Source organism: Larimichthys crocea, chromosome XVIII, assembly GCF_000972845.2.
Source record: "Larimichthys crocea isolate SSNF chromosome XVIII, L_crocea_2.0, whole genome shotgun sequence".
In the NCBI taxonomy this organism is placed as follows: domain Eukaryota; kingdom Metazoa; phylum Chordata; class Actinopteri; family Sciaenidae; genus Larimichthys; species Larimichthys crocea.
The window spans coordinates 7937730-7958143 of NC_040028.1; the positions used below are offsets into that span (position 1 = coordinate 7937730).

The 20414-nt window shown below is 38.3% G+C and overlaps 1 protein-coding gene across 2 annotated transcripts in view; it reads right to left on the minus strand.

Moving 5' to 3' along the window:
* thsd7ba (thrombospondin, type I, domain containing 7Ba) overlaps nt 1-13794 on the minus strand; it is a 159626-nt gene extending 145832 nt beyond the window's left edge. For both annotated transcript variants that reach the window (XM_019268917.2, XM_019268915.2), the window contains exon 1: nt 13314-13794. The gene's annotated coding sequence lies outside the window, so the exon portion shown is untranslated. The remainder of the gene's footprint in view (nt 1-13313) is intronic.
* Nucleotides 13795-20414: the final 6620 nt, after the last annotated feature.

Consider the following 20414-nt stretch of genomic DNA (forward strand, 5'->3'; position numbering starts at 1 on the left):
TAAGGTTTCGTTCCATTCCGGTTCAACAGAGTCAGGGTGCTGCTGTGGTGCATGTTGGCTCACTGGAAAGTCTCTGCTGCTCTAAATGGAAAAGAACCTTAATTAGTATCATTGGAAACACCTGCTTGAGTCACTTAGTCACTGAGTCAGGTGACGTATTAAAGAACAAGGTCCATGTAGGTAGGAGGCAAGAGTGGTTGGATAAGCCAGCAAAACATGGAAGGCCATGATTTGTTTCCTATTTCATTGTGTATTACTGTGACCATGACGATGAAGGTCCCTTAACTGTAAAAAAAAAAAAAAAAGTAAAAAGTATTCATTTGAACTCTATCTATCTCTCTCATTTCCCAAAAATCTAAAAAAGTTGTTTTTGTGCCTCCAGTAAAAATAACCAAGCCTTATCCTTAGTATTATTGCATCATAAAACTGGTTTTGGAGGATTCAGATAAATGATGTCATCTTGTGTCAGACCAAAAAACATTTCTGACATTCTAGAGAGCATGGAGAAACAATGTATTTAGCTTTTTTGGCAAGGTCACATTTCCAGCTTACCATCATAGCAGTATACAGGATCTGACAAGTTAGTAGTTTTGAACACAAAACATGAATATGTAACGAACCCTCATAAAATGGAAACTTGAATAAACATTTAACAGTTAAAGTACCGACTAATTCAAAGCTCCTTTGGAGCCCATGAGGTGATGGATAACCAATAAGCACCAGCAGGCTCTGGCACTCATAACTGTGCCACATTTGTGTAAGGAGTGATTCCCATTCCAAGGCTCTGGCACCTGTCCAGGAGGCACTCAGCACCAGCACAAGAAAGCAGCCAGCGCCAATCATTATCCCATTGTTTGGAGGCACACAGCCTGTCCTAATTAGATGCAAAAGAGTGTCACTGCAAATGAGCAGAGAGCAACACGTCACATAGCCTGCTGATGCAGGTTGGAGTGCAATAAAATAACGAACTAGCATGATAGTGGAGAGCAAAGTGCATCAACAGGTGGTCTTTTGAACTGCAGGAAACTGCTGTAGAGAGCAAAAGGGCCAGCACAGAAGTGACCTGCAACACTGATCCTTGCACGCCAGGCATCGGGGCACCACGGTAAAATGTCATCGATAGAAACTGATCTTCACAGCTGCTCATCCCCAAATCTTAAAAAAGACCAAAACAACAGAGCAGTACAGCTGTAAAATAAAATGCTGGATAAGACTTGGCATCAGAGCACACATAATTTCATTGTCTTTGCTGCAACTTCATATGCCTCTTGCCCCTTGACAGTATCACAATACAGGATGATCACTGATCCATTTCTAAGAGTGCCAGAATGTCTCATTGCTTACAAAATATTCAAACAAGATAAGCACAGCTTGAAATTGTAACCAGGTTTTGTCTGTCAGTTCTGCTTGCCATTTAGGCAGGTAGCCAAGACGTTGCTCTAACACTGTTTATTCTTCACAGGATCTTTTTTTTTTTCTTGCTAAATCTAAATCATAAAAAAAATAAATCCTGTATCCACTTGTCACAGCGACCAGCTGATTAAAGAGTTTCATGGCCTGATTACATCTACTCACATTTTCATCTTTACAGAACAGCGTTTAAAATCAAGTGATGTTACTGGACAGTTGTAGAAAATGGTCAACCAAACCATCAGTATTCACTGTGAGTTTCTTTCCTTGTTCTAAAAGTGAATACTTGTTTGTTGTTTAGCACATGCAGGAGGGTGAGACAGAGAGAAGCTACAGAGAGAGAGAGAGATTTAGATAGAGGGACTGCCAACATCAGTAGATTATCACACTCGCACACAGACAAACACACACTGAAGATGATGTGTCATTGCCTATACATGTGCATCGCATAAAATGTTCTGTCAGAAAATGTGAAGGTTGTTAAAAGAGATACATCTGTTTGCACTGCTTACACACTGCAAGAACTGTGCCTGTTAAATTTAATTTGAAAATAAAACTAGTATATGGCCCCAGTTACAAGTTACATCACCAACAGGAATGAGTGAGCTTGGGGCTGACTTCATGATTTCATGACAATATAAAAAACAATATGGTGAATAACACCTGCCTCATGGCCTTGGTAACACCTTTTTTCATGCTGCATATTTATTGTTATTAACTACTAACTGGACTTCCCCGGAGTTTCTGTGCTCTCTCGTCCAGCAGGTTCTCGTGGATCGTGGCTGCTGCTGTGGTCCTGCATAACGACCACTACATATATTATTACTGTCAGTATTGCTACCATATCTCCATTACTGTTTATAGTTAGTTGATGATTTGCTGCTGCTGTGCATCCGTGCCTCTCTGTCTCTGCTGCTACTGTAATCATTTTATCAGTCATTGTAATTGTACAATATGTTTGTGTTGATTTGTTCTGTACACGTGACATCTATTGCATGTCTGTCCATCCTGGGAGAGGGATCTCTCCTCTGTGGCTCTTCCTGAGGTTTCTTCCACCTTTTTCCCCTGTTAAAAGGTTTTTTTTGTGGGCAAGTTTTTCCTCACTTGAACTGAGGGTCTAAGGACAGAGGGTGTCACTCCCGGTACAGATTGTAAAGCCCTTCGAGGCAAATGTACTTTGTGACTTGATTTGATTTGATTTGATTAACCTTAAAAAACAAATTACAGTCAAGTTATCATCTTGACAGGTGAAAAAATATAATTGGTAAGCACCTCTATGCTAATATCATACAATGGAATCATATAGTTTTACATGCATAAATACTGAACATTGCATTCAGCCGATTACAGTGTTTTCTACAGTGTTATTGTGGCCCTGTCCTGTAGTGAAGCCACTCTATCTCCTGCGATAAGCATGTCTGAGTTCTGTTCAACCAACGCTTCCAGTCAGCATTAAATATTTAAAATATAAAAGTCCCCGTGAAGTTAAAATCAACGTTTTATTCTTTTCAATCACACATATGTTATGTGTGATTAAATGTGTGATTGTATATGTACGTTATGTCACCTATATGTCAATACCTGGGCTAACAATGACTAAAAAAAAAGTAATTTTTTAGGTATTTTTAGGGTTTCATAGTATTTTAGTTAAAACACTTTCTAACACTGCTGGACTGCTGAATTATTCAATACAGTCTTTAAGTGATACCAAGGGCAGCTACACCGATTACTGTACTAAAGCACAATTTTATGACTTTTTCATTTTGGTGAAAATTCTTATACATATTTCCCTCCAGCTGCTGAGCTCTTAACTCTGATGGACAGATAGCTCTCGCTAAATTGCTGAAGTAGTGTTCTGCAAATGAACTGTTACTGCTGTTAGCAGGCATCAGAATTGGGTTCAACAACTGGACTGGAAAAGGTTCGATCACAGCCTCTGAGACCCACAGAAATTAACTTTATAGTAGCAAGGTGATTTAGAGAGTGTCCTAATATTGAATTGTCTCAGCCCAGCTGTGTCTTGCCGTTTCATTTGAGGTGTTGTTTCACTTACTAGTAGTAGGGTTAATAGTAGATAGACAGCAGTAGAGATGTGCCTTCTAAGGTGATTCATATATGTGTGATGTATGTTCCTATTTTACTGGTAATTTCCACTTCTTTGCATGGATTCTCACCAGGTACTCCAGTTTCCTCCCAAAGTCCAAAGACATGCAGTGGTGACTCTAAATTGCCCATAGGTGTGAATGTGAGTGTGAATGGTTGTCTCTATATGCAATGCGATGAGCTTGTCCAGGGTGTACCTTGCCTCTAGCCCAGAGTCAGCTGGGATAGGCTCCAGCCCCGCCGTGACGCTGATGAGGATAAGCAGTTAGAGATAATGGATGGATGAAGGCAGCTACTTAACATGGTAAATCTAATCTCTATTAACAGATATCTGCATATGAATGCAGGATCTGCAGGCGAGGGACCAAAATTATAGCAGCAGAAGCCTTCTGGTTTCCATTTGTAGTCTGAGCAGTATTGACCAGTCACATTTGAGCTGCAACAGTCCATTTGGAGAGCAAAAGAGGTGCAAAGCATTGACCAAAATACTTTCTTGGAACCCATCAGCTACAGTCTGCAGATCATTTTGCTTTTTATTAGTTTTGTTTTGGATTTGTTTATGTTTGTTTGTTTGTTTTGTTTTGTTTTTGATTAGAAGAAATGTGTTTCTTGTCATTCTTGTGTATGATGTTGCTAATCGGACTGCAGAGGATATCCGTATCCATTTTCCGGGTATGTTCTGGGCACTTTAGAAGCCCAGAAACATTGCTCGTTACCTCCAGAGACCAAATTGTCATGAGATGATAGCAGATGGGTTCCAACATTGTGGTAAATCAGATAAGACGGGACACAGGCATTAAAAAGAGACTTTGTAAATCAACAACTCCAATGGGATCACTCCGGGCTCTCACCTTGCCAGTCTAATCATTTAGCATTTTGTCATTACCTGTGACATCCACTCATGTAAAATAATAATCCCTTCCATCCATAGGACTCAAAAGAGTGTTTGAATTCAAAACCAACGTCAACCCCTGAATATCAAAGTGAAATCACATCAAATCCAACTGACTGCAGCTGCACATTTCCATTACAGTGATAGCAGGAGAGGCATGTTTTCACCAGAGGTCATGTGTTCTCTTCAGGTGAACAACTCTTTTCACTTCTCATTAGATGTAATTACCGGTGACACCTCAAAGACAGCAGGAGAATAACAAAAAAGATAATGTCAACTGAGACAGAGTACAGACGCGAGGTGGGGAAAAAAGGCTCATTTGACCATTAAGGGGGAAGTGTATTGATGCACTAATTCTATTATGTGAAAGGAAGATGGACTGAATATAACCAGTGATCCAAACTTAATAGGGGTGACAGAAGCAGGAGGTCCAAACTAAAAGGCCAGCGAGCTGACAGGAAACAGACCCGGGTTTTGTGACAGCTTTCTTCAGCTGCCTGACACCTGAATAACGCCCAAAGAATAACCTGTGCAGTCAGTTGGAAAGAGCTACAGATAAATAAGCGGGTTACTTGACAAAGACTCTTGAGATAAGGCACGCTCATGCTTCTACATTTGTATTCCAAGTGGGGTGGGAGTTTGGGGCAAATGTAATTGAAAACTGTTGGGGTGTTGGGGGTCAGCAAATTCAGTAGAACTGAGGGGGGAAAAAAGTGTTCTACCCCTCAATGTGGAGTTGCAATAGCACCAGCAGAGCATAATGATTCCCCTGGCCGAATAATAGCTTTCAGATTCTGCCCTCTATCCGATTGATGTGAAGAGAGATGGGAGCATGAAATCATTGCCACTAACTATGTCAAGGGTAAGGGTCTCTAAAAGAGGTTTCCTCTGTGGAGGATCTCTTTATTTAAATGGATTTAGATTTTTAAGCTGCAGTGAAAAAAAAAAGGTAACAATTGTTTGCCATATCCCAGCTTAGATAGAATCTGGGCTCCGTTATTCACCTACATTATCTTTATGTAACAGAGAGAGACAAAGCAACATGCATCTTTTAAGAGGTGTGATAAAATATTTACTTTACAGTATAAAACGAATTCAAATAAATTACAAATATAAAATATATATATAATATAGTAATATATTTGGTGGTCGCTAAAGGTCCACCTTGAGCGATCTGACCTTCAATTGATGCTTTACTGCCATTTGTCAACAGAGCTAATAAGATCAGAGAATCCCTGGGTGCTCCTATCGTGGTTAATCACTCGATAAGCACACGCTTAAATGTTTACACATAAATCTATCATGAAATAATTTAGTCTATACAAACTATACTACCATCAAAGCAGTTTGGAATTTGAATAACACATGGATGGTGAAATTAAAAAGTAAGTCATCATTCACAAAAAAAAACAGCATAAATTCAACAGCTTTCTTGCTCTATTTCTACATTCAGATAAGCATGTTACTCAGGGTGAATGTGTTGCATATTCAATTATTATTCATATTCTATGCATACAGTATGTTTACACTAGAAGATCCCCATGTGATGTGAGCATGTTCTCTCTGTGGAGCTGAGACCTGCCTATGTGTTCCTCCACTGGGTCTATTCCAGGAATACATTTAATGTTCTCTATGCACCTTTGAGAAAGTCAGGTTTTAAGATTTGAATTGAAATTACAAGCTAATAACAGTAATTTCTAGGAGAGCACTGGGGAGGCTCTCTAACGTGATGAAACCAATATAAAAAAAGGACAAAAGGAGTGAGACGGAACAAGTGTATCTTGCCACTTTCTGCTGTAGCAATCCAGCAATTTTAGGTAGGAGTATAAAGGCCACGGTGAGACTTGGTACTAAAACATATCCTGGATTTCCCATGAATGAACCACAGAGCTTCAAAATGAATATGTGGCAACCAGGAGTTTAATAATATATGCACATGCCTCAGTGTGTCATTCAAGAAAAGCCAGTAAAAAAGCAGGGAGGGAAAAAAAAATCACTACTTTTTTAGGTGCTTCACATCTCTAAAGTACTACTGTTGGTTTATAATTAAGACTACAGCACTGTGTTCACGTTGGAGATGAAGAGGTTATTACAAAAAATCCATGCTAACATAAAGTATTAAGGAAATAACTGTGATGCAGGTAATAACTTCATGATATAGAGCTTTTCATCTGTCAAACATGCCAAAATGACCTTACAGTGTACACTGTGCAGATGTATTATTGAAGAAAACAATCAATATACTTAAATTACATCAGAATTGCATGGATCAAGAAAAAAAAAACGTTATAGAGGCATGTCACTTTGTGTCATTAATTAAAAGTGGGCATATTTCCAAGAGGAAAATTTGATGTTGCTGGCAAGTCTCCAACTGACAGAAGTAAATGAATGTAATTTCATTTCTGTGCAATCGCCCGGTGTCTGAGTTCACAATGGACGGTTTGTGAATCTAAAGTGTTTGCTCTCCAGCAGGTCATCATGGGATCAGTCATACATACAAGTTAAATGCAAGGAACTTTCATACAGAAAAATTAATATTTCTGGATGATTATCATGTAAATTCAAATCTAAGTAAGTAACTGTAAATAAAAGAATCAATAATTATAATTACTATGACTGTTTTGTGCAAGTGAAAGGTTTTGTCCAGTTAAACACATAACAGAATTATACAGTGATTGCTTAGACCAGGGATGTCAAAGTACAGCTCGGGGACCAATCAGACCCCGTGGTCAGATTTCGTGCAGCCTGAAGCTTAATTTTTATAATTTTATGGACTGCTAGGATTGTCAGATACTGTATGGTTGGTAAATTTGGCTTTTTTGGTTGACATAATGAAGCATTTGAATGCACTAAACGTTAACCTCTAAGGACATAACTGCCTGTAGATTTGACACAAAATATTACTTTCTGAATGATCTTGAATGATATGTTTTAAACTTAAATGTTAATGGACTTAATAGACTGCATTACTCATAATAAGTCATGTTTAAAATGACCATGAGGTTAAGATTTGTATCAACTTCATGCAAGTTCAACGTATTCCATTGTGACAATAAAAAAACAAAATTGTTACAGAACAGTGCATTTGTATGTAACTTTTATTGGTATTTGTTGGACAGTTTGGACACCCGTGGCTTAGACCATCAATTTAGCTGGTTCATATGATTTTGCAAGCAATGACAGTACTGTATATATCTATACTGGAAAACTATTCATTTTCAGATTTCAGTATTAATATGTTCCATATAAATTGCAGCAAACTGTGATTTCACAATTTATGTGACCAAAGCATGTGCCCTATCTGTCATCATGTACCATTGCAGTGATATGCATTTTAACTACAAACTGCTCTTCTGAGTGCTTTTTAGATGCATCTAATCCTATTAGCAGAAGGATGGCATTGACAAATGGCTTCCTACTTGCTTTTTGCTTCTACTGCATCATATCAGAACAGAGATATACCATAATTCAACAGCCCTTTGTAAATATGTATGCACTAAGACTATCTGTCCCCTATTTATCTTTTTGTAACAAGTAATGCTCTTAAATAAAGAAAACAATTGTAAAACTTTTAATTTGCAACACCTAAAACCGGCTCATGGTTCATAACTTAATAAACACAACTAAATACGACTGGATCTTTTTTTTTGTTTTGCCTTTTGATGTGATTTGACTAATCAACCTTGCTCTTAAGACAAATAAAGTGCAGCACCGATTATAAAGGGGCAATTAAATATTTTAATGTGCCATACATTTTATTTATAAAAATCACTTAAATTAGCCATATTATTTGAACTACCATTAGGGCATTCAGAAATGACATAACACCTACTCAAATGCAGAAATTGCACTTAGGTGAGTAGTAATCAGTGAAAGTGCTTTTGATCGTTATAATACTGTATGTGTTCAGCTCGCAATAATAAGTGTGATTTTTATTCCTGAAGTCACAATGTAAAAGCAGTGATAAAAGGCATTAAAACAGCTGTGTGTGGGCTGGTGCAGTTTAAAACTTTTAATATTTTAATCTATATTTATCTAAATATTTCAGTGACTTTAATTTGGCTAAATTTATATGTGTTATTTTTGTTGATGTAGCCATGCATAGTTTTTGATTACAGTATGTGTTTTTCTTGGTCTAACATGAACAGTACCTCAGTAGAAAATAAACCGTTTCATCTCACAATTTAGGTTTATTTGTTTATTTGTTTAGCTGTGTTAGCTGCATGGTTTTAGGGATTGCAGTCCACCGCTTTGATCAAGACTGCAATCTACTGGATGGATTTTAGTAAAGTTTATACATATGTACGTGATCTGCAGAAGATGAACCCTATTGACTTTGGTGATCCTCTGACTTTTGTCTAGTGCCACCTGAATGCCAAATTTTCACTTATTTAGTAAAATATCTTTCAAAATATCTCTACATATGGATCAATTGGCACACAATCTTATACAGACTTTCATGGTTTGCAGACAATGTATCTTAAAGTTATAATCTTGAAGATTTTCAGTTAATCACTATCTATCGTTGAATGAGGTAATACAATGGTGATTGAGCCCTCGCATTTGCATTATTACAAATTGGGTGACTGTGGCTACAATCCCAGAAAATAATGGTGTATTAAATTTCTGTTAATGTAAAATGTTTGTAAAACATTTCCTGCTGTTGCAGCCTCACATTAAAAGCATTTAACTGGCAAAACACAAGTTGACTTTAACTATGAAGTAGTCGGAGGAAATGCACTGTGTTTGTCAGTGAACTTGACACTGACTGACATAGTTCATCAAAAATGTGTGTACAAAACAAGACAACAGTCGTTTTCTGATCTTTTGACAGCAGACCAGTTTGAAGTATTGCAGGACGTAATGGAACAAGAAGGAGCTGCCGCAGCGAGTTGTTAGATGAAGAGCTGCAGGCGACAGGCTGCACACTTCCAACTTCTCAGCGAGGTAACCAACTCTTTGTACTGTGCTCCACTGTTCAGATACCCTGTGCAGCATAAAATCAGATCATGGCTGTTCATGGAATTCTGGAAAAAGGTCAATTATTGCTTGCCAATAATTTGTTTGGTTGCATAGAAAACAAATACACTAATGTTGTGTTATTTCTGGAAAAAGTAGCTGTGATCATAGACTGTATACCTTCAGTATTAAGGCTCTGACATACTTTCACGGACAGCTGCGAACCTGCACCTGTCACACACACGTGCTCACACTCAACACCCAGCACAACCTCATGACTTTCTTTCAGACACCTGTGTGTACCATAGCAAAAAGCAGTTGTAAGAAGAGGTATACTGAGCTAAAAATGTATATTACCAGTAGTGGATGAAGTGTCCAGATCCTTTTTTTTAAGTCTGTGTAAAGTAAGAATAAATATGTGTTCTGAGTTTGTCAGACCAAAGAAGAAATGGTTATTTACCACCCAGACAAATGTGAATAATTAAAAATATCAACAAGTTTATGAAGTTAGGTGTCAAAAATCGGCTCAAAATTAGCAGCTCCAGGACCGTAGGGCCATGTCTGCTCAATGCGCTGAAGCCACGCCCACTCAAGGGAGCAGTCAAGCAGCAATTTTGAAGCGACTGAAACGTGTCAGATGAGTTCAGAAAACTTTGACTAACTTTGAAACACTGAGCGAGATGAGTTTTCAGCAAATATTTTCCAATATATTTAATGTATTTTGAAAGACATCTCAGAATTTCCTTTACATGGACTTTAAGCAAAACTACCCGTACTAATACCACAAAAATACTCCACACCTCTTCATTCGGTTTCGGTCAGTGCACTTGATAGGGGTATGGTCAATTTGTGCAGTTACCACCAGTTACAGGCCTTGCTTAATCAACCAGGATTGAAATCTTAAAGATTGTAACTTGAATGACTTTGATCCCCCACCCTGACATTTCCACAGTCACCAGCATCAGGTCAAAATTTAGTGAACACTGTAAAAACATACCTGTTTCCCATCAGCATGTTGGTATTGTCATTGTGATTTTGTTGCAGCTCGGCCTCAGAGAGCAGTGGTTTTAGAGTCTTAATGGTTTGTGTTTTATTGAAAAGTGACATTATCGAAACACTTAAATGCTAATTTCATTAAATGAGCCAGCAGACGTGGGTGCTTCATAATCACCAGATGGATCTCTAAAGTAAAACTGCACAGGGATGTCAAATCATAGGAGCCCACATGGGACAAATAGAAACTGGTAGAGTTCATCCCTGTTTTCGAAACAGATTGGCTGCCAGATGAAGTATGTTTGCCAAGAAACACTCTGCTCTACTGTACAAACTGTAATATAATCTCTTGGCCTTGACTCCTGATTATATGCCCTGATAGGTTTATAAAAGATTAATTATCACATAAAGTCTCAAACATTAGTGCAAATCCCCTATGATGCTGTAGGGATGAAATTAACACACACACACACACACGCACACACACACACACACACACACACAACCCATGTCGTAGTCATGCTTTGCAATCAAGATGTTTGTTTTCTGAAATCAAATCATCGATTTGCTCATAGTTGTAGGGTTACGCCGTCTTGTAACTTGACCACCAACCTCAGTGGGTGCAAAACACTGCCTGCCTCCAGGAGTCCATAATACCACCCTCATATTTCAATCAATAATCAGAGTGGGATGCAATTAGTAACATGGAAGGGTTGTGAGAGTCACGTGACAGATCAATCGAGCAGAGAGGCGGCACACTCATTGGGGTGATTCACAGCCCAACGGTTTGTCCCCCGCTCAGCCTGAATCCATGCCGTCTATCTTCTTTATATGAAGCATTCAAGGCTGGAAATATGCATCTGTCAAACGTCCCCCATTACTCGGGCTGCCTGTCACACCTGGGGCAGCTCACAACCAACCAGAAAAGAAAAAAAAAAAAAGATGGAGTGTAGCTGTCAGCAGAGAACCCTCAGAGGACTGAAAAGGCACCAGCACTCCCCATTTCTCCAACTCTAATTTCCTCAAAACGTGGATATTTTTCTGGGTCTCTGGCTGAGTGCTGGGTTAATGACGAGAGGCTGTGTCAGGCGAGAAGCTGAGGCAGCTTCTTTTTGCTCCAGATAACATGAATATATTGTTTTATATTAAAGTGTGTTAAAACTAGATGACCGGCATGTATACTGCACAGCACTGTGATAGTATTACATCTCTGGGCTGCGAGGCTGAAATTGAAGAATGTGTCATTAACATCGCTCAGGTCGTGAGAAAGCTTCCTTCTCAGTACTGTATGCCGTGCGAGTTACACCAAATGGCATAGATGCTACCAAACTGCCACACTGTGGCTCAGTCATTGTTGACTACAGCCTGTATGGTAAAATGAAGTTTCAGTCTGGTTCCTTAGGATTGAAGTGCTGCTGATGCTTCAGCTCCTGCTATTAATGTTTCCACTGCACCATGTCTGGATGTTCTCTCACCTCAATAACCAATGTCTTTTCACATCACAAAGCTATTTCTCTCATTTCTCTACACAGTCCAAGAGAGCGCTGCAAATGATGTTCGGACTGAAATATAAGCACACCGCTGTATTACTTATGAGACCTAACACAGCTTAGCTCTGAGCTATTTTCAGCTTTCATTTAAATTCATCAGTGTGATTAATATTCTCATACCACAAATACAGGCAACAGGGTATCAGCCCGTGAGAAAACATTAGCTAAAGATGAACTTCAGAGATTACTTATCAGCAAAAACCACCTTTCAACTAACCAGTAATATCTACATCAATCACATCGTAAAAGTCTTCTTGCAAGGCGTCCTCAAGTAATTCTAAGGCAGTGCAAACAGCGGCCAACCCCGACATGAGACATGATTCAAGTGACACTAATGTGCTTCACTGTTGAATTTCAGATGCAACATTGGATTGCGCTATTGTTTATTTAAACTTCAAAGGCTGAACATTGCCCGTGGCAATCTTAAACTCATTTATACATCTCCTGAATGAGAGATACTGAATGAAAGAGCTTCTTCTGTAATTCGTGCACATTCACATGTTCATTTGAAAGCTGAGTATGGAACAGAATTATGTTCACAAATGCTGGAAATATATTACAGCAGTGGACTGAATCTAATTATCTCCTTTTTCATTGTTTCCAGCACATTAAGAGTTAATGTTCCATGCACACAGATTTACAGTTTGTGTCAATTAGTCAGACAGCAGAATCCATTCGAATAAACAGCCACACATGTTCAGATACACAGAGGGTCTGTGGATGAGAGCAACCGTCCTGTACAGCAGATTTTCTTTGCTGTATATGAAGTCAAATCCAAAACACTCCATGAATGTACCAAAGAGACAATCTCTCGAATCAGCTTCACTGGATTTAACGTCAGCTTAATTCTGAGAAGATGCCAGCTCCGGATCAATAGAGTCCACTCATCACCTGCTGATCTGTGAACGAACACCTGAGCTCACGCTCCCGCAACTCTTAACTCACTTCTTCCCACCAGCTTTGATCAGCGAAAGCCCATTTCTCTATCTGCCACTGTATCTTCCTCGTTGCATCTACCTTTTTTCCTCAATCTCTGTTTCTGTACAATTCATTAGATTTTTACAGTCATACATGCACCTTTCAGGTACACTCAACCGAAGCAAGATTCCAGAAGTTGTCATTCTTCCAGCTTACCAGTAAAACAAATAAAAAATAAAAATAAAAAACACATAAAATCATCTTTGAGTGCCTCATTAAGGCATTGAACAACTTAGCTCCCACTGTCCCTCTTAACACTGTCAGATCTCCACTTCAGATTCATCACAGCAAAACAAGGAGCAAGGAAAAACAAACAAACATGTAGAGAAATCAATTTGTGCACAATGGTGAGGCGAGAAATGAGGCTGTCTGTTTTCAGTGTTATAGTCCCTCAGCACAAAGTGAATAAATCACAAAAAAGGTCTTACCTGGGCTCTTGGTGTGGCTGCTGCTGTTTGTAACAGATCCTATCTCTGCCTATGGGACAGAGTCACAGAGAGAAAGAGGAGAGGAGAGGAGAGAAGAGAGGAGAGGAGAGGAAAAAAGCAAAGAGAGGAGGGGCGAGGAGAGGGACCACGAGCGCAGATAAAAGAGAGGGAGAGAAATCAGAGAGAAGGCGTGAAAGTGTCTGTGGACAATGAGAGAGAAACACAGACAGAGAGGAGAGAGCAGTCACAGTGGTGCTCTCACACAGCGCTGCGCTACACTGAAGGGGATGTGCTGGCAGTGGGAGGTGGTACTTCTCAGTCAAATGACATCTGCCTCACTCTTAAAAACCATTGGCTAAGAGGGATGATTTCCTAATAAGCTATCCCCGCTGTCTCCAAGTGAACACACCCCCTTCTTTTTTTCTACGCATAAGCAGATGCACACACACGCACACACACACACACAAAGATATTTGTGTGCAGCCTCCAAAGATTGTCTTTGTCATGGCTTTTGTCTTCCCTCTCCTCCTCTTATTCTCTCCCCCAGCACTTTCACATTTCTTTATTCTCTCCGGTTCTTTCCCCTAAGTGAATTCTCTTTTTTTCACAATTGTTGCAGGAAGTATTGTCGTCTTGTAATTCAAAATTGCTTCAGCTTTCAATTGAAGAATAGACAATGTCTTTCCATGTTCCATGTTCCAAGTATGTCACTTATCAGCAATTATGGGAAGAGCCACTTTTGATATATAATGACCATAATCACACTAAACAATCTTGGATTTATGACATTCATTGCTATAAGAAGTTAGCATTTCCAAGTGTTGTTGTTTTTTTTTTTTTTTTTTTTTAACCTAGTATGGTTCATTTTTAGATCTGCTTGGGCAGTTTTAATATGTGTGGGAGGTAAAAAAATAAAAAATAAAAAAAAATAAAAAAAATAAAAAATATGCAATGCTGAATATGAATGTACAAATTAATTAAAGTTTTCAAGTAGTGTCATTTACTAAATTGAGTAATTATACAGTAGCTATTATCGCCTACTCACAAAGCAATTTTTGTTGGAAGATCTGGAAAACAATGTGCTTTAATGCTATTCCACAAAAACAAATCTGAAAAAAATCAATAATTGTTTGTTACTCTACACTAGGATTTATAAACTAGGGGTTTTAAAAGTGGTATAATTATTTAATGTATCTCGTACATAAGATAAATAAATAAAACACATGTACATTTTTATTTTTAATAGTGTACCATCTTTAAATTATTTTCAATTTCAAACTCATTTCCAAGTCACTATGAGCTTAAAAAATAAAAATGTTTATATTATATAAATAACTGATACAACATTAGTATTAGCATCTGGCAGCTCATCATTTCATTGGCTCATTATTAACAGCCTGTACACTACTATCCTAACTCCAAACAGCAGACAGCTGGCAAACATAAAGGAACGTTTATCAACTAAACATTTAGAAATCCAGAGGAGTTGGTGGAGACCAAAACAGCACTAAAAGTAGAATCAATATTTGATTTTGTTCATATTGCTCTGTGAATGCTGCACATGCAATTTGCTTTTTTTTTTTTGTACCTGAAGTTTTTAAGGTGATAATAAGTAAGTGTTGTGTTCACAGCTCGTTGCACTTTCTTTAAATCAATTAAGGCAGTGAGGTTGGTGTGTTAGTTCACAGTCAGAGGTAAAACTGTACCTCTCTCCAATACTCTTGTATTCTTTGTCTTCTCTCTCCTCCCCCAGAAAATCTATTGCTGCCTTTGTCTTCATAGGCAATAGGCAAAATAACATAAGTGACTAAAACACGTTCACAAACACACCTGTTCTGTCATGTAGACTGCATTTAGCAGTGTGAGTCAACAACAAAAGAGGTCAAACATCACCACTTACAGAGTCTTATATGCGGTTTCTATAACACCATTCACCTACCATGGAGGAATAAACAAAAAATCAACAGTGGTTGCAACTTATCGCTCACCAACTGGGATGGATCAGCACTTAACAGCATACTTGCCACAGATATACAGCCCTAAAATTGCCCTGCAATTTGAGGAAGCTCCACGAAACAATGGGAAAAGTAATGTGTTCTGAATCATACCTGTCTGACTGAATTTTCTACATTTGTATGGTTTCATTTTTAGAAAGTCAAATGAGATGCTTGCAACCCACAATGCCTTCTGCCAGCTGTTAAGCATGGTAGGGGATCTGTTGTGGGCAGCCATTACTGGGTAGCCACAGCAATTACATAGTCTATACTGTCAAACCACAACTAAACAATATTATGAGACCACCATATGGTGCAAACAATATTCCATCAAGGTGCTAGCATATTTTATGACGATATAACGACGGTATAACGATGCTCCACATCACGAATTACAAATTCAAAACCAATTTCACATACACAAAGACAAAGTCACACTTGCCAATCACCACATCTAAATATGAATTTACATTTTCTGACAAACAGCATGTGATTAGATTGTTGTTGTTAAAGAAAGAGTGTTAAAGTTGGCCCTGTAATGCTATACAAGCAGTAACAGTAGCAGCAGGTTTTTGCAGCAGTATTATAAACTTTCCAAACCTGCGATGTCAACTGCCAGGGACTTCCCAGGGCAGTGACTCTGGAGAGCATTGGAAGTCCTTTGAGTTTAGGGGTCAAGCCTGCAAGAAATTGGTCACGGATATCACCAGGTGGGCCGAGACAGCATCCAGGTGGCTAAGGTTTAAGAGGACTGAGCAATGGTGGCTGGCAAAGGAGCAGGAGGGTAGAGTTAAGCGGTGAGTAGACCTGTGTGGCTTATGGGATGGTTCCAGGACACTGGTTCAACTGTCAAGACCCTTTAAGGTGTCTTGGCGCCAAATGAGAAAAAAAAAAGCCGCAAAAGGTCTGAGCCACAGGGCTTTGCCCTCCGAAGATGGAATGGCAAGAAAAGAGAGCGATATTATTCCAGTGGCGTTCCATAAGATGCTATTCTGCATTGTGTAAAGATTGTACTCCTGAGTTTGCAAATGAGCAGTGAAGAAGCAATATAGCAGAGCTTGAACTTTGTTTCCAGATTTAAGCACACAAGACCGACAACCAACTAACAATAAAACTTGTTAAATTTATTATAAAATTTCAATTTTTGAATCCTTTTCTTGGAGGACAAATATTCTGACTTCACTTGCAGTCATAATACTTACCATGCTTTTACCGAGTTAAGAAAATTATTGTTCTGCATGAGTCCCCAAATGTGTGACACTACTGCTTAAGTGCTAAACTCCTTGAATTCTTAGTAATTGTCTTGTTCCTCTACAGTCACAGGGTTGTGTTCACATCAGAGGCAACATCTGTTTGTTTTTTGTTCATACTAGTGCAGTAAGGATGAATTGTGTTAACTTGCAAGTAATGCAAGTAAACACAAAGTGAGTAATGCAAGGCAAAATTTCACTGATAGGGAACTCTTAAAAACAAAACAATGCATTGTGATCTCAACAAATCCCTATTTCACAGCAGATATTTTAGCAGGAAATAGGGTGAAATAGTAGGGTAAACACAGGAGATTCCGATGATACTAACTGAGGTTCTATAGAAAAGGTCAATGGTTGCCATCTGTTGTTGCTATGTGTGGGGAAAAACGTGTTGAACTGTCCTGAATTCTTACCACCTAAATGAATGTCTCTAAAACTAGTTGGTTAGGGAAAAATCACTTCTCCTGTTTAGGAGCCTTTTTTTTTTTTTACATAAATCAACATATCTTGTCAAGTCCCTTGCTCCATCTACCTATGTGGGTGGAGCAAGGAACTTGATAAGGTATGTTAAGATATGTGTAAGATAAGTCTACTTATTAGTCCTCTTCCTTGGACTGACAGTTTCAACATGGGGTTGATTGAATCATGGGCATTTCCAAAAAGAAAGTTTGACATTGCCTGATTAAAATCTATGAGACGGATTATTGTTAAATTTAAGTCAAAGGGAATCTTTCAGTTTAGTGTGCAGTGTGTTGTCTGACATTTGCCTTTACTGTTATTTTGTGGTCTAAGCCCAAGGTTTTGGGGAAAAAAAGACTTATTGTAAGACTTATTATAAGACTTAATTAATGGGAATGGTCTCTGAGAAGCTTTACTCTGACATTTACATGTAATACTGAGATGGCTCTCAAGTTATCAGTGATTTATTTCGGAATATCCATAGAAGATGATATTTCGCCACCTAATTTGTACTCCCTGTGACTAATCTGATACAACACCCCTTTAAACAAAACGTCAGATATTGATCAGCCATATAAACGACAACATTATTGTGTGTTGCATTTGTCATTATTGTTTTTTCTTTCATTCCATACTCATTCATTATGCTTAATGACCAGACAAGTTGAGGCGTCACCATTGTCTTTGTTCTATATTGATTGTACTGTTGGAATATCTCACTGTTGGGACATAACAGTGTCTGTTGGTTATCTGTTGGCAGTGTTATGTCCACCATAATTGCATTTTGATGTACTCCTTTTGTTTGACCTGCACACTTCTCTCTGGCCCTGTGTGGGGTAATTGGCTGAGCTGGTGATAACCCCCTCGAGTTCCTGCCATTCTGCCATGACATCCTTCTGCTACCCCATACTTTTATCCGAAGGGAAATATAACCTAGGATAATTGGAATTTTTCCCTTTCTTCAAGATCCATCAACTTGCTTTACTTGCTCTTCAGAAAAGAGAAACTTCCCTTTTGACAAGAACCACAAAACAGCTGACCCATCACACAGTAATACGTGTGCTGCGCAGCATCTAACGGAATTATTATAGATGGAACAATGCTAATTAATTTCCTCAGGTAGAGAGAGGGCCGAAAGGTTTTATCATTTCCCAAAAGAGCAAGTTTGCTCATTTATGAAGTGAAAAGAATATTCAGCCAAAGCTTTCGTCCCCAAGCAGTGAATAAAAAAATCTGAGCTGACTTCCAGTGCTGTTGTACTCTCTCTTCATTTGTTATCACAAAGAATTTCATTTTGACATTCGCATGCACCAAAGCTGTATAGTGCAAGTGCAAGACATGCCTTTTTTGAGGTTTCACCCTCACAAAAGGGCAGATGAAGAGAACTCCCATAGCATTCTCCCTAGCTACACAGATTGGAAAACTCTCTCTGAATAATTAGGCTCAAACTGAAAAGCCACAGACCAAATCGAAATCTAGGGATAGCATTAATCCTGACAGTAAATTCAAATCACTCAGTGCTGCTGGGCCTGATAGCTGGCTCTCTGCATCTCAGCCTCTGGATGCTCTTTTCCATCCAAGGAATCACTGTACTATGGCTGGATGCCTGCAGTTTGCTATCTGATTATGCGTTTTATTTAAAGCTGTTCTTTCTAAGTACCAATCAGGCTTTCCATCAGATTTCCTGTCTGTTTGCCTTTAAAGCATTTAACCTCACATGTCAGAGGCAGCCAAAGGCAAGATTCTGAAGCCATATCTTAAAAATGGCTGTGGTTAAATTCACTTATTATATTAGGTACTATTGGAACTCATTGCTATCAGCTTCTTCATGCAGTTGAATATCTCCTTAATTACATTTCAGCCATGGTGAAGGAGATATCTTATCTTTTTTTTTTTTTTGTGTTTTTTTTTTAATAGAACATATCAGCTACACCCTGACATTCACTGGAGTAATTATATTCAAACAAGGTAGCACGTAAACAAATATAAAACACAATATTTGCTTAAAAGTACGAGGGATAAATGCATAGAAACACTTTGTCTTTTCCAACATGTACACATAACCAATCTCTCTAAAAGCATAGCAGCATGTAATTCAGTAGACAGGCCTCACACAAAAATCCTTTTAAATGAAAGAGATGGATTAGAAATGTGAAAGTGAAAATCTGTGTGCACTTACTTTATGAAACTGTCTGAAACTGCGGCATCCAAGTTTCAGATAATAGCATAGCTTTTAGTCCTTTAAAATTGTCGTCGGGACATAGAGTGAAATTTGAATTATAAACTATAAAAAAAGTCAAAGTCATAAGTGCATTGGTAAAGATGATGACATTAGATGAAGCCATTTCACATCAACAGTAACAACTGAGATGTAATCAGGAACCATTTTCCATATGATGATTTCTGCTAATGCTGCTACACCATTTATCAGTTTTCATTAAATTGTTCACAGATGGCAATTGGTGAGATTTGCTGGGATGGGATTAACTTGGAGTAGAAGGTAAAAACGTAGGTCAATGATAAATAGTGGGATTGATGATAATATATTTTTCATTCATTTGTAGAATTTTGGTGGTTTTGTAAACACCAAATAAAGGTTTAAGATTTAAACTGATGTTTTATAAAAATATAAATCTTAAAAAGGTACTTACATTTTTGTTTTTTACAGAGCTTTAGCCACATCACACGACCTTCATCAACGGGTAGTATCTGCTGAGTTGTCATGGAGATCATCACGTGACCTTAGTAGGGAATTTCAATCAATTGTGTTTTTCATTCAAACTGCTATCTCCAAGGCCAAGACTGAATGTTCAAGCCCAACACAATATATGGATTCATGGGAATGTTATTATTGTTACTATTTGTGTTCGTTTTCATAACGCTACTATGCATTTGTAGCAAAAACTTCTGATAAAAAGAAAAATGTTAACTTGATTGATAGGGTGAGTGGATAGTGTACTGCTCTATTGAACTGTATGTAATGGGATGTGGCTGGTTAGGGAGGGCCACAACATGTGTGCTGTCATTGTTGTGTGATATGGCTATGATCGAGTGAGACCACCAATATGATTCAACAACAAACGGCTGGAGATTTTGGGCTTACTGATGTTGGGGAGGAACTGACAGTAGATAAACTGCACCTCGCTGGATGATACACTGCCTTTTTGTCCTTGAACTAGACAGTCATGTTGGAGCTGATGATTGATTATTTTATGGCTGTATGAAAACAAACTAATGCTAGCCTGAAGAGGTCAAACTTCTTCCATACAAAGAACATCATGGATTTAAATAATTAGAATAATTAGACCATGGTTTCATATTCTCAAAACTTAGGTTAAACAAGCTATAGTATTAGGAGTGGTGGTGGTTTACAACAAATTTAATGAAGGGAAAGGGAA